This window comes from Moschus berezovskii, chromosome 13, assembly GCF_049115385.1.
Source record: "Moschus berezovskii isolate FMDL1 chromosome 13, NW_MosBer_1.0, whole genome shotgun sequence".
Classification (NCBI taxonomy): domain Eukaryota; kingdom Metazoa; phylum Chordata; class Mammalia; order Artiodactyla; family Moschidae; genus Moschus; species Moschus berezovskii.
This window is the reverse complement of record NC_142472.1, coordinates 60,092,807-60,107,785: the sequence shown is the minus strand read 5'-3', so window position 1 is coordinate 60,107,785 and position 14,979 is coordinate 60,092,807. Positions and strand designations below refer to the sequence as shown.

The 14,979-nt window shown below is 40.0% G+C and overlaps 1 long non-coding RNA gene across 3 annotated transcripts in view; it reads left to right on the top strand.

Annotated features, from left to right (window-relative positions):
- LOC148775851 (uncharacterized) overlaps positions 1-14,979 on the top strand; it is a 515,606-nt gene that overhangs the window by 307,212 nt on the left and 193,415 nt on the right. For all 3 annotated transcript variants that reach the window (XR_016038890.1, XR_016038889.1, XR_016038888.1), the window contains one exon: positions 11,875-12,053. This is a non-coding gene — a long non-coding RNA (uncharacterized LOC148775851). The remainder of the gene's footprint in view (positions 1-11,874; positions 12,054-14,979) is intronic.

The following is a 14,979-nucleotide window of genomic DNA, read 5'->3' as shown; positions in this document are numbered from 1 at the left end:
TAGAAAATTACACTGTGAATCTGAAAAATTAAACATTTTTTAAACTTGTGAAAAAACCCTTGATGTATCCCTCTGGTTGAAAAAGATATCCTAGTTTCTTTTTCAAGATTTGAAAGCAAGGGCCATGAGCTGGAGCTATTTGCTCATTTGAAGTAAATTGCCTTGACAGTGCATAAGAGAGAGAAGTGCACTGAGATAATTGGGTTCAAAACAAGTGTTTGCAGAGTGGAGACAGGAAGCTTTTCCTACAGGTGAAAAGATGTGTATATGAATGATTGGGTTAAAGGTCGACTTTGGGAAAGGATACAAATAAGGATCATAATTTCATGACAGCATAAAAGGGAGAGAATATTTGAATGTTCACTCAGGAAGCACAGTTCCCTACTATGTGCACAGCTGAGCATCTGGTGGAATTCAGGCATCTGCCACAGTGGGCACCATAGTAGGAGCCCCATCAACATCCCTTACCCAACTTTGGTGGGTGGTTCCCAACCACACTGAGGGCTTTCTCCCCCAAGCATCTGGCTTTTCCCTCTTCCTTGGCTCAAATCCCCTGAGCTACACTCTGCTTCCTGGAATCACTTCCTAAGTAAGCTACTTGTACTCAAGATTTTTCCCCTGACTTTTCTTTGGAGGGAATCTAAACAAAGATACATGCAGAATAGATGCTTGATAGAGAACAACTGAGGGCAATTTTTTTTTAATACATTGATCATGTTTGATTTATATTCAGAAGAACAGAGTTTATTGGAGCTGTGAGGATTTTGATGAATGGTAGTGAGGAAAAGTCATGAAGGGAAGTATTTAAGGGAAATAGCAAGATTTACTCCCAGAGTGGTCATGAGGTAACTGATTAACAGGTTGCAGTGGAATGTGGTTCTTAGTTTGGGACATGGTCACAAAGTTTGCATCATCAATAATGATTGGTGGAACTTCCCTGGTGGTCCAGTGGCTAGGACTCCATGCTCCCAACGCAGAGGGTGTGGGTTCAGTCCTTGGTTGGGGAATTAGATCCCAAATGCCACAACTAAGACCCAGGGCAGTCAAATAAATAAATAAAATAAATATTAAAAATAATGATTGATGATGTGAATAGGAAGAAAATAGTTGGGAGGAAACCATTCAAGGAATGAATAATTGTGTTTAGCATGTGAAGTCCTTAGAATTTCTGATCTTTCCCCTCAATGGACTGTATCATTGTATTCTTTCCAGTGGAAGTGTTCACTTGTACAACTGCAGCTGTATTTTTTTTCTTTTCTTTAGAAAAAGACCAGTGTGGGAAGATGAAGGCAAGGAAACCCAATGTTCTTGGGTTTCTAAATGATTTCTAAGGCTTCCCTTGTGGCTCAGCTGGTAAAGAATCTAGTCTGCAATGTGGGAGACCTGGGTTTGATCCCTGGGTTGGGAAGATTCCCTGGAAAAGGGAAGGACTACCCACTCCAGTATTCTGGCCTGGAGAATTCCAAGGACTGTATAGGCCTGGGGTCGCAGAGTCTGACATGACTGAGTGACTTTCACTTTCACTTTCAAATGATCTCATTGTTTGTAATGCGTGTTTTTTTCTGCCGCCTCAAACATCTCAAGAAACAAACAAAAAGTGCCTTATTACAGAGCAACGCTTGCTCAGTGGTTCAGGTTGACAGCTGTTTCTTCTGACTACCTATAGTTGGATCCTCTTAGTTCAGTGATACTGAACTAATGATACTTATTAACTAGGGGTTTTTTGAAACTGATGATACAGTGTTTCTTATAGTTTAAAATTCTTTCTTTACTTAGCCTTTTTACACATTTACAGTTCTAGTCTGGATTAGTGAGGATGCTGCCTTTCTGGAACCATCTGAATGAGTTTATAACCCGTAGGGCCCAGGTCTGCTTTCAAGGTTATGCGTTGAGTTAGGAGATGACAGGATGACAGCAGTAAAATGGAGTGCTTTTCCCCACCAGCCTCTCTCACCATCTGATGTGTGGAATTTTTTCCAGCTTTCACAGCTGAGGCATTGCTAATTGTTGAATTTGCATTAAGATTGTAAGCTCTGGCAAGCCTGAAATTCATTTTGGCTCATGTCCTCAGCCTCATTCCACAAATAGTATCTCCAGCTCCAAACGCTGAGGCCAAGGGAGAAGCTCCCAAGGAGTGTAAGGCAGTGTAGACATAACTTTGGCCTTTTCGTATTGTAGTAGGATGCATTTGATAGAAGTAGAAAATAATTCAAAAACTTAGAAAATGTTCCCTTAGCGATACCTTTCATGTGTAATTTTAAAACCAAATTACTTCACATTCTGTAGGGGAGGGACTGATTTTCTGTTTATTAGGAGCAATTTGGGCAGAGGGAAAATTAGTTCTTTGTGGAGGGGGGCACGGATGTTGATCAGTTCCTTCCAGCTTCTTTCAGTTCTAGCAACAACATAGCTCTGTGGGAGGTCGATCTGTGTTAAATCAACACTCACTCAACATAGATCCAAGCCTTGCTTCAGAATTCATCATGTGGTGATAGCAGAAACAATTTCAAGGGTAAATGAACATTTTTTGAAGGTGGGGATTTTTTGTTGCTGAAAATACTGCATTAAATGATTATGCTTCTCTTGAGTTGTAAAGAGCTAATATGGACAGGTTTTTACAGTGTGAAGATTTTTTTCTTCCTATAATTTCAGTTGATTTTACTAAAAATGGAATAGGGAGTGTCATAGGGAGGAGTCACATTGCAAACCCACCCCCACTTTTTCCCTTCCTATTAATCACATGCAGTCACTTTCTAGAGAACTATTAGGATAAGCAACAATTTCTTCATCTTAAAATTAGCTTTTAAGAGCATCCATCTATATTCAGAGATTTAATAAACACATCTCAACTCAACCACCTACATCAACCATGATATTATAAAATGTGATCCCTTCTCCTCTGCATTTTCCCTAGACTGATAATTATTTTATTTTCTTAATGAATGAAGAATGCCTTTAGATGTCAGTTATCAAACTGGCAAATAATCCTGTTTAATAGCCAAGAAAAGAACAAAGGAAAAGACAGACTGTCCCCTCCTCCAAATGAAAAATTCAAAGAAATATGGTTGATTTGATGGATTCTGAGAGAAGAGAAATGTGAGACCAATAAATCACTGACTTTATTGCATGTTTTGAATTTTGAATTGTTTTGGGATAATATGGAAGCAATTGCAAACAACTGGAACAGTTCAGTTCTTAAACAATTTGCATATAAACAGGAGGAAAAAATTATCATACTAGAGTTATTTATTTCTTGATGAAAAGAGCAGAAACAACATTAAGACCTTGCGATCAGTTTTTCCAGATGCCTGAGTTTATAGTATAAATGTTTACATTGAGGGGAAAGAACTGATTTTGTAGCTCTAACTTTCAGAACTTAGATTGGAGTTAGAATTGTGGGGTGGGTAAGAGGGAAGCTCAAGAAGGGGGAGATCTATCTATCTATCTATCTATCTATATATGTATTTATACATGCCTGCTAAGTCACTTCATTTATGTCAGAGTCTTTGTGACCCTGTGAACCGTAGCCCACCAGGCTATATATATATATATGTAAATTTAGATATATATATATTTATATATATATTTAAGAATATGTATTGTGCACACACATATATATGTATATATAAACACACAATATATGTATATTTAGTCACTCAGTCATGTCCAATTCTTTGCGGCCCCATGGACTGTATGTGACCTTCTCAGATGGTGCTAGTGGTAAAGAACCCATCTACCAATGGAGGAGATGTAAGAGATGTGGGTTCAGTCTCCGGGTTGGGAAGAGCCCCTGGAGAAGGGCACGGAAACCCACTTTAGTATTCTTGCTTGGACAGTCCCACGGACAGAGAAGCTCTTTGGGCTACAGTACATAGGGTCACACAGAGTTGGACACAGCTGAAGCAACTGAGCATGCATGGATTGTCTATATGCTTATGGCTGATTCATGTTGCTGTAAGGCGGAAACCAACACAACATTGTAAAGCAATTGTCCTCCAATTAAAAATAATAATAATACAAAAGGAAGCAGAATTGGGGAGTGGAGGTGGGGAACAAAGAATGATATTACAGGTTATATGTTGCTGTGTGATAAATCACTCCAGAACTGAGTGATTTAAGCCACAGTCCTTGCATCATCTCTCATGATTGCTAAATCATAGGTAGTACTACTTATAGTTTTTGGAGGAAACTTTATATTGTTTCTATAGTGGCTGAAATTTCTATTCCCATCAACAGTGTAGATTTTTGATGATGTCCATTTTGACAGGTTTAAGGTAATATCACATTGTGGTTTTGATTTGCATTTCTCTAATACTTAGCAATGTTGAGCATCTTTTCATGTGCCCGTTATCCATCTGTATGTCTCTTAACACACTTTTAAGAGACACACTTTTTGCTCTGTTTGTTTTTAGAAGAAACTGTAAATAGGTATTTAAATACTCTTGTTTACATTTAACCTTCCGAAAAGTAGTACTCTCAGAATTTAAAACACAAGGGCTATTTTTAAGTGCTTTGAATGATGGGAACCGGTTCTTTTCTCTTAGGCTGACTGTATGGGGGACTCAGGAACATCTGCTGTTCTCTAGATCCATCCATCTACTCTCAGATTTAGCTGGTACCTGAGGTCTGACTTGGATAAATTGAGATCAACATTATGACGAATCTCCATGCTTATTCCTTAGATGAAATTAGTTCTGAGCTGCAGTCAAAATTAGGAAAACTTTTGAGAGTCAAAAGTTCAATGGTTCAATGACCTTTTTCTGCATCCTCAATGTTAAGGTCCAGCTAGTGGGTAACAGTTTTGGGTAGAGAGTAAACTGATGAGAATTCTAGAAAAATCTCCTCTCCTGCCCCAGGAGTTTCAAAGTAGAGAACCTATCAAATTGGCCAAGTGGTTCCTAGGGTAATACCAACTTTTCTTTCCCCAGGCAATTCAGTGAGATAATGCATTGTCTATAAATGATAAACAGTTAGACACAATTTAGGTATCATAGTAGCAGCAGATTATAAGGGAGAAAGTATAGCATTTGGAATCAGAGACCCAGGGATCCAATTTTAGCTATATAACCTAACGACTGGTGAAATTGGTGATGCAGGTGTTTTTCTTTTTTAAATTTTAGGTTCATAATTATAAAATGAAAGCATGACTGTCATGGGTTGAATTATGTCCCCTCCTCCATGAATTCATAGGTTGAACTTTTAACCTCTAATTCCTCAGAATGTGAGTGTATTTGAGATATGTCTTTAAAAGGTAATTAACTTAAAGTTTTATGGATGTAGTCTAATGCTAGATGCTGTTGCTGTTTAGTTGCTAAGTCGTGTCTGACTCTTTGCGACCCCATGGACTGTAGCTCGCCAGGCTCCTCTGTCCATGGGATTTCCCAGGCAAGAATACTAGAGAGGGTTGCCATTGCCTTCTCTAGGAATGCAATATGACTGGTGTTCTTATATGAAAAGGAGATTAGGACACAAATGAAAACAATGTAGAGATGAGATACCCAAATGGGAATGGCCATCTACAAGCCAAGGGGAGAGTTCTTTGAAGAAACCAACTGTGCCAACATTTTGATCTTGGACTTCTACCATCCAGGATTGTGAGAAAATATATTTCTGTTGTTCGCATTGCCTAGTCTTTGTTACTTTATTATGGCAGACCCAGCAAACTTATGCATTGCCTTTGGAAAGGTTTTTAAATATTCAAATCACTGTGTAAATATATAATTATTAGTAAAACAACATTTGTAGCTACTATCCCAAATCTTTTGAGACTGAAGGAATTTGAGAATTGGGTAGATTCCACAAAGTTCCCAGCTATGGAGATTTCTCCAGAACACCAGTAATCAGTGTGTCAAAGGGTGTTTCTTGATTTGGGCTCATTTAGTAGCAAAATGTGATGGAAATGGAGGCATTTCCTAATTCTGGCCAGGCTATGAAACCCAGAAAGAAAGGAAGGAAGCTCTTTGTTCTGTGGTTCTACATTAGTTTAGTCTTTCAGCCCAGCAGGAGAATCTAGTTCCCTCTGTATCGCTCAGAATTCCCAAGAGTAGCTGAGCTAGCAGCCAATTTCTAGGCAAGAATTTGAGTCATGGGATGAAAGTATGGTTATTATTTAAGAAAAGGGAATCACCTCAGGTGATTTGTAAGGGACAGAATAAATATGCTGCAGTCTGGGTGCTTATTTTTATTTGTCTTGGATAGAAGTAATTTTTCTAGTCTATACTTTTCAACTCAGTATTTATTTAGTCAAGCTCCTGGAGTACTGGGCACTGCCCTGAGAGCATTATGGGGTAGATTGAATACACAAAAATCACAAGTCCTTTCTTTGAAGTCGATACAACGTAATTTGTGTGAGACAGGCTGAAAGCAGCCAGGCGATCGAGCACTGAGTTTGCAAGGAAAGAAAAAAGTATGTAAGATTAAGTTGGGAGACAATTTCTGTACTTATGTCTTTTAGTCTGAGAACGCAACTTTTTAGAGTCTGCATGGAGGTGTCAGTCATTCACTATTAAAAAGACTTCGAATCCATATTTAGGGTGTTCACAGCAGATTTTTAGTTTAGTATCTTCTTCCTCCTTCTTCTATCCCCCACCTTCCTAAACCATGTTATAATTTCCATGTACAAGTTTTCATGAGCTCTGACCCCATCAAGAGAATTATAATGATGAGAACCTTGGCAAAAAGGATTATCAACTTGGAAGCAGGGTATGAAAAGAATAGATTCTTCAATTACTTTTGTATGATACCCAATTTGTAATTCATTTTTTTATAAAGACAAAACTATGAGGATTAAAGCACTCAATTTGATAGCAATGAGCAATGCAAAAATTATAGTGAATTGGAACAAATTATCATCAGTGAAATGCTTTGATCAACCTGAGATGAAGGCAGCTTATAACTATAAATGGTTCCTTTTTAATCAGATTAATTGTGTTGATCTGTTTGGGGGGTGAAATTTAGGATAGGTAATGATGGTAAACATTAGCAAAGGAACCATTATCCTGTAGGATTTGTCAGGGCATTTCACTTCTATTAATATCACTTACACAGAAGCAATCATTTCATTAGGAATTTTATCGCTAAATTCATTTTTTAAGAAATGAACCCTTTCAGTTCAGTTCAGGCGCTCGGTCGTGTCCAACTCTTTGCAACCCCATGAACCACAGCACGCCAGGCCTCCCTGTCCATCACCAACTCCTGGAGTTCACTTAAACTCATGTCCATCGAGTCGGTGATGTCATCCAGCCATCTCATTCTCTGTTGTCCCCATCTCCTCCCACCCCCAATCCCTCCTAGCATCAGACTCTTTTCCAGTGAGTCAACCCTTTAGGGGGAAAATAAAAGATGAATTAAAAGTGCTTTCAAAGAGGAAGTGCGTGCCTGTGTGTGCTTAGTCGTGTCCAACTCTTTTTGATCCCAAGGACTGTAGCCTGCTAGGCTCCTCCATCCATGGAATTTTCCAAGCAAGAATATTGGAGTGAGTTGCCATTTCCTATTCCAGGAGATCTCCCCAACCCAGGGATCGAACCCACATCTCTTCCGTCTCCTGCATTGATAGGCAGATTTCTTACTGCTAGTGCCACCTGGGAAGCCCTCATAGAAGAAAGCACAAACTTAAAAAAAAAAAAATGAGTTGCCAAGTTAGAACTCATTGAGGTGAGGGCAAGGTGAAATACAGGGATGAATTAGTCTTGGGAGAGAGCATCAGTGGTAGAGATTTAGGAGAGATTTAAGCTGGATGTTGAGGAGGCTAGACGTGGCTCTTCCTATATCTGTGACTATATCTGAGGCAATTACTCCTTCCGCTAAGGAAATGTGATCATCTTCCCTTTCTCCTTCCTCCTATATCTCTCCTTAGTCAGGAGGAAGAGTGTGGTAGATGATTTTCATGGCTTTAGAAGATATACAGTAGTCTCAGGCTATGTACAAAATGCCTGGGCCCATTACAAGTTTTCGCAGAGTTATTAGAGGCTGCTGGTGCCAGCCCACCTTGAAATGATTTCGGATGAGTGGGCTGTAGGTCTGGAGCTACAGACCTGTCGAACAGTGGCACACCAGTCAGTACAGCTGTTAAGAGTTGGGATGAGCCAGTGTGGTTACTTTTATTTCTTTTGAATTCCTGTTAGCAGCAAGACCCATCTCCATTTTGGCAGTTGGGTCAAAGGGACAATAGGGTTGGCTTCAGTTCAATTCAGTTCAGTCGCTCAGTAGTGTCCGACTCATTGCCCAGGTCAGTATGGGTGTCAGTAGAGAAATGCTTTATTAATACAGACTTGCTTGTGCCTTGCCTAACGTGCTGCTGCCCAACACATTTGGAAGGACAGGAGATGATATGAGCTCTGTCATAAGTATCTTGGGTAAACACTTGGATATAACTTTCCCAGGGAGAAAGAGGGGGACCCTCACTGGAAATGGGGACACAGTGATGAGTTTGAGTCCTGTTAGACAACTTTCTAGGGTACATGCTAAGAGAGTGTTAAAGCATTTTTGTTATTATTGCTTTACTCTTACCAAAAATATGTTATTTTAGAACACTGAGAAAGTAAACAGAAACGAAAATGAGATAATGAGTGGATTGAAACTTTCCACCTGAAGAGAACCACAATTTACATATAAGTGTCCATTTGTCTAATCTCTTTTCTTTGCATGTACATTTATACATATACACACAGCAAATACAGATTTACCAAAATGAGATCGTTTTATTATAACCATTGTCTTCAACGGTTGTATAATAGTCATTCTAAGATGATACCATAATGGATTTAAACAAAACTCTGTTGTTTCATACTTCAGTTGTTTCTGAATTTCTCTTAGTATAAACCACATTTTCCTGAATATATAGATAATTACATACATACATCCATTATTATTCCTTGGGGTGAATCTCTAAAGAGAATTAAGAACTTCTGATACATATAACCAAATCGTCATTCTGAAAATTTGTGTCCAATAATGCATTGAACACACATTTACTAACTGAGCTCTGCCTATGGCCAGAGTTGTGCTACGAGATGAGGACAGAGCAGTGACTGTGGCGACACGAACCCTGTCCTACTAGAGACATCGCTACGTGTGTAAACAGCAGTACTGGATGTCAGACAGGGGAGACCCAGGGACTGCTGGGGCTTCACAGAGCCACACCGAGCTTCCAGCAGTGGGTGGGTGTGCTCGCGTCCCTCAGTCCTGGCCGCTGTGTTCCAGTATCACCTCACTTTATATTGAAGTTCACAGAAACAAGGATCGTGGGTAGAACTATGCTTTGCATTTGTCCATCTATACAGTCTAACATAGTGCGTGATACAATCTTTTATGATCCCCGTCTCACTTAGAATTCAATCTTTTGAAGCACCTTGTTCAAAGATTTAAATTTAATAAACTGAATCAGCAACCGGGGAGGGAATAGTTTCTCAGGTTACAGAGCCCAGCCATCTGCTTCCAACCCCACTCTTCCCTCACAGAATGTCACGTATCCATCTGTGGCGGTGGTGGTGGGGGATGGGGGACTTTTGATCATCTTTCTTTTAGGGAATACAATGAATTCATTATATTTTTCTTTTCATACAAGTGTATGTTTTCCCTCCCTAGCTTGTGAGTAAGTTAATAACTTGTATTCACAGTTTCCGGATGCAGGAACTGAAAGTTGCTCAAAAAATGGCTGACTAATGGACTGAGTGACTGACTGACTGACTGTCGCTCGGCTGCTTTAACGCTGCCTGATGACATTTGTTAGGACTTTGGGTTTAAGTTATAAAATTCAGGTGTGCTTAAAGAGGCTATTAAAAAAAGTATTGAGCTTGTTAGTTTAAACATTCCTCTCAAGTTCTTGTTTCCCTTAAAGTCTTCCTTTATTGTCCCAGGGTAGAGGAGGACGACTCATCATCATTTTAGTGGCATAGCAGGCCTGGGGAGAGGTCTTAGAGTTCTATATAAGGGAAGCCTCAAGTGGACGACAGATGGAGAAACCCGTCCCTATAGCAGGTTGATAGTGAAAAAGAGAGAAAAGACCGAGCTGGACATTTGCCCAAGAGGGGCAGGTGTGTTAGGGAAATCAAGGGAAGCACAGAGGACAATGGTTTTCTGTGTGATACCCCAGGAAGCTGCAGAGGCTGGGCCTCAGAGGCACCCTGTTGCCAGAAGTTGAAGTCTCGAGGAGAAAGCAGCTGAGGCTCAGAGTAGAGTGTTCTGTAGCCACTGAGGGGCAGAGGAAGAGGTGCTAGTGGAGTGCAAGCAGAAGGCTAGACCATGGGTTACTCCAGGGGCTGCAGCTGTGCATGTGGTCAGGGTGTAAGCAGTGGTCAGATGGACAAAAGGAACCTAACCAGAGGCCAGAGGCGCCATGGAGCGCTAAGAACTTATGTACTCCAGAGCCTAAGGCCGTGCGAGCTCTGTTCCCTTTATTCAATCCAATACTATTAGGAGGGAGCTTGTAGACATAGGAGTGAGCAGTTATCCCAGATTAGAGAAAGTCAGGTACATTTTCTCTCCTCGAAGCCCAGGCAAAATTTATATTTTCTCTGCATATGAGTTAAACTGTGAACAGTTTTGCAACTTTTTAGATTAGTTTATCTGTGAGTGGGAATTTATTGGTTCACAGATTTCAAAGGGTTGTAAAGGACACAAACTAAGCTGTGAAAAGTGTCCAGTCTAACCCGGAGGCAGGAGCTCAGCTTTGTTCTCTTCTAATCTCTGCTTTGTCCACTACTGACCTACTTTCTCACTGTGAACCAGATCCTCCGCATGGGGAAGTTTTATATTCTATAGTTTAACCTTTGCTGCTGCTGCTGCTGCTAAGTCACTTCAGTCGTGTCCGACTCTGTGTGACCCCATAGACGGAAGCCCACCAGGCTCCCCCGTCCCTGGGATTCTCCAGGCAAGAACACTGGAGTGGGGTGCCATTTCCTTCTCCAATGTGTGAAAGTGAAAAATGAAAGTGAAGTCGCTCAGTCGTGTCCGACCCTTAGCGACCCCATGGACTGCAGCCTACCAGGCTCCTCCATCCATGGGATTTTCTAGGTAAGAGTACTGGAGTGGCTTGCCATTTAACCTTTAGAGGAAGGGAAATGTCCCTCAAGCTTGTTTTCCTCTCAAGTTCCAAATCCCAGGGAATGATTGTATTAGTCTATGAGTCAGGTGTCCCATGTGGAACAAATATCTGTATAGTCTGAAGAATGTTATTTCCTTTACTTTAAACATTTTTAAATATTTATTTTTATTATTTATTTATTTGGTTGTGTTGGGTCTTCGTTGTCATGGGGAATCTTTCTTGTGGGCCATGGACTCTCTAGTTATGACACGGGCTTAGTTGCTCCTCGACAGGTGAGATCTTAGTTCCCTGACCAGGGATCAAACTCATGTCTCCTGTCTTGCAAGGTGGATTCTTAACCACTGAACCAAATGGGGAGTCCCTGGCAGGCGATGTTATTTTTAATACTCCTCCCTGCTCTTGGGTCAGTTGCCTGATACTGAACCAGCAAACTATGGTTAAGCAGTCAGGATCGCATAAATCCAGAGTGGTTCCCATGGTGGCCATGTATTGGAGGGACAGTTCCCAGAAGAGGTAAGAGTGAGGGTGATGGTGATAGAAAGTGCCAGATATCTACCAGCATGACATCAACCCTCTGCCAGGACATTCTTGTTTCTTGGGGGGGAAATGATATATTTGCTGACTCCCTCAAGAAAGTCCACAGTAATCATAGCAGCCTCCAAAATGGACCCAGTGATACCACACACGTGGTTTTACCCCATGTTGAATCCAGACTGGCCTGTATGATAAACAGAACAGTGAGGCAGATGGAATTATGGCTTTGCAGGTTGGGTCATAAATGGCACTGTGGCTTCCACTTGCTCTTATGGGTTGCTTGGTCTGGTTGTCAGGACACTGAAGAAGTCCCGGGAGAGGATTACATGGAGAGGAGCCAAGACTTCCTACCACTCAGCAGCACCAACGTGTCAGTCATGTGAGTGGTCATCTTGCTAGCTGATCCTCTTGTCTTCAGATAATTGCCCTTCTGACTACCGTTTCATGAAGGACTCCTCCAAGTCAAACTGCCCAGGTAAGTTGCTTCCAAATTCTTGGCCATGAAAAAATGGCAAAGATAATAAGTATTTGCTGTTCTTTTTTAAGGCACTAGGTTTCAGAGTGGTTTATAATGTATGATTAATTAGTGTCATGTTCCCAAACCAGGCAAATTAGGGTAAACCTTCCAGGCCTGAAGTAGGCATGATGCCCATCTAACATGACTCAAATAGAGAGGAAATGGCCACAGAAACCTAGTTATTTTCCTTGGATTCTACAGCTAGTCTATAAAAAAAAAAAAAAGAATACAGAAAACAAAGAATCTCTGACATGTATTTTTCCTAGTTTGCTAATACCGCTGGAACACTGGGAGAGGAAGTATTAGCACAGCATATTGGGAGAGGGAGGAAGAAAATAAGAAACACTGGAAAAGTATTTAGAATCTCTGTGTTTTCATCCCCACTCTTGGTCAAGTCATTAAGCCATTTCTGCTCCAACCTCCCTGGGTGGCTGGAGGATCACATGAGATAACAACGGTGGAAGAGCTCTAAATATTTTCTGCACCTTGCAAATTATCACATGTCATTGTCACAATTGTGAGGACAAAGTGTGGATGTGGGTTAGAATTAGAACCTGGGGAAGAGAGAAAACAGAAGAAATATGTGAAAAGCTGCTTATTTTTTCACCTAGGAAGATAGCCTCCTGATAATAGGAAAACATTTTTAGGCAACTTTGAATATTACCTTATTATGATTTGGGAATATCTTTGTGTCAGATCTCTCCAGTTGCAGAGATGGTAGCAAGCAGATTCCTAACAATTCTTTGTTTGCTGACACACTCCTGACATCCCCCAGCATAAAGCAAATGCAGCTGGGTATGAGGGTCACAGCTCTTGATAATCGCGTGATGCTCACTGATGTATGACTTCACCCTCTGAATGTGTTATCTGTATCAGTCTTCCCACAGGGACCTCATACCTCAGCAGGTATATTTCATGAGTAGAAGTGTAACTGATGAATCTTCTAATTTTATAGTCTGAAATGGGATGATAAAATGGTAGATTTATAGATATTGTTTCATTGTGCACAACACTCACGTTTCTTATTCCCATCTGGTGTGAAGAAAAGAAATTTGCTCTCCCTTTAACGTGTCACGCTGTTAAATGTATATTGCTTAAGATTTTGAGCTGAAGCAGAGCTGCCCACCAGCATAAAAGATACAGTGCTGTGGGCAATACTTTAATGCAAGCAGAACTTAACCTAAGGCGTTTTATTGCCATTGCATTTTTTTTTTTTGGAAGGGGACAATAAACCTTTATATCTTGGTTTATTAACGAAACTTGTCCTCAAATTAGGATGGGCTTTCTTAGATACACACTTGGCTGTCAATGCTTACCCGAATTTCATGCTATTAAGTGTGCAGACTCATCCATTGTTAGTGTATCAGAAATTCTGCCCAAGGAGTACATTTTCAACTTCAGCCTTATCAGGAAGCCTTCCTATGGCCATGGAAAATGGCTTCTGATAGATTCCAAGGAATTGAAATTGCAAGCTTCTCTCTTCTGAAACCAGAACCAACATTTCTCCCCTGTACCTAACAGGGACTGCCCTCCTGACTCCACAGATTCCATAGAAACACTATTTTTTTTTAATGCATATGCTTCAGTAGTAAGCATATTCTCATTAACAAGTCATTTCTTTTATGAGAGAACAATTAGGCATTCATCTTACTACAATAGATGAGATACACAAAAATACAAGAGTCACAAAAGAGGTGAGAGAGGAAAATAAAGGAAAAAGAATGTGTCTGTATTATTCAAAATCTCTGCATTCAAATAATATTGGTCTTTACATAACTAACACTTCAAAAAAGAAGAGAAGACAATGCAAAATGAATCTGTGAAAGAAATGTACACAAAGGAGTGATAAGTATCAAAGGGCAAATCCTCTTTTTTGGAGTGGAGCAGTAGAAATGTCAGGTAGCAGCATTTGTCATTTTATTAACATCAGTGTATACCTTTTTTCCCCTTGACATCAGTTGATACTGCTTTATGGTTTTTTGCTTCTCACTATTTCATTTCCTAGCACTTTTTCTTTTCTGGATCTGCATCATTCTGAAACCTACCAAATTTTAGCTTTAATATTGAAAATGACAAGACCTTTTCTGTGTAAAAATGAATGATGAAAAGATTGCATGTTTTCAAAAATACTGTTAAGTAAGCAATTTGAGGGCATGTAAATAAAGCACAATTAGGATCGAAAAGCTAATTGTTTTCAAAGAATAAGAGAAAGAGAGATGTTTTTATTAAAATTATAATGATGCAATTTTTTTCCTACTAATAAATGAACTCCACATTGCCCCTCCCCACCCCAGTCCTGTAATTGGTTCATCTATTGCTGCACAGCTCTGACCCTCATTGTTTTATAACAACTGCAATATTTCAAATGGAAGCTGAAGATAACTGGCTTAAAGGCTATTGTGAGGTAAGGAGAAGGGAGGAATGTAGGAAAAGATTCTATTTTTAGTAGTTAATTTAAAAAATGCAGATTCCCAAGTGTTGCTTTCAAATGCTGTTTTGCTATCTTGCCCTTTCAGTACCTAGTTGCTGCAACATTCTGAGCTAACTCATAACTCTTGAGCTATATCACTATATGTTAAAGTAGGGACCCTGTACATTTGGTCTGATTTTTATGGCATGTGGTTTATGCGTGTGTGGAAGGGCATATGGATATGTATCCTGTTTACTTTTCTTGGAATCTGTAATATATTTAGAATGTCATTAAATAGCAGATTATGGGCTGTGGGTTCCTGTGGGTTTGCTTCAGAAACCATGTATATGATAATATATTAAAAAGCAGAGACATTACTTTGCCAACAAAGGTCCATCTAGTCAAGGCTATGGTTTTTCCCATGGTCATGTATGGATGTGAGAGTTGGACTGTGAAGAAAGCTGATCACTGAAG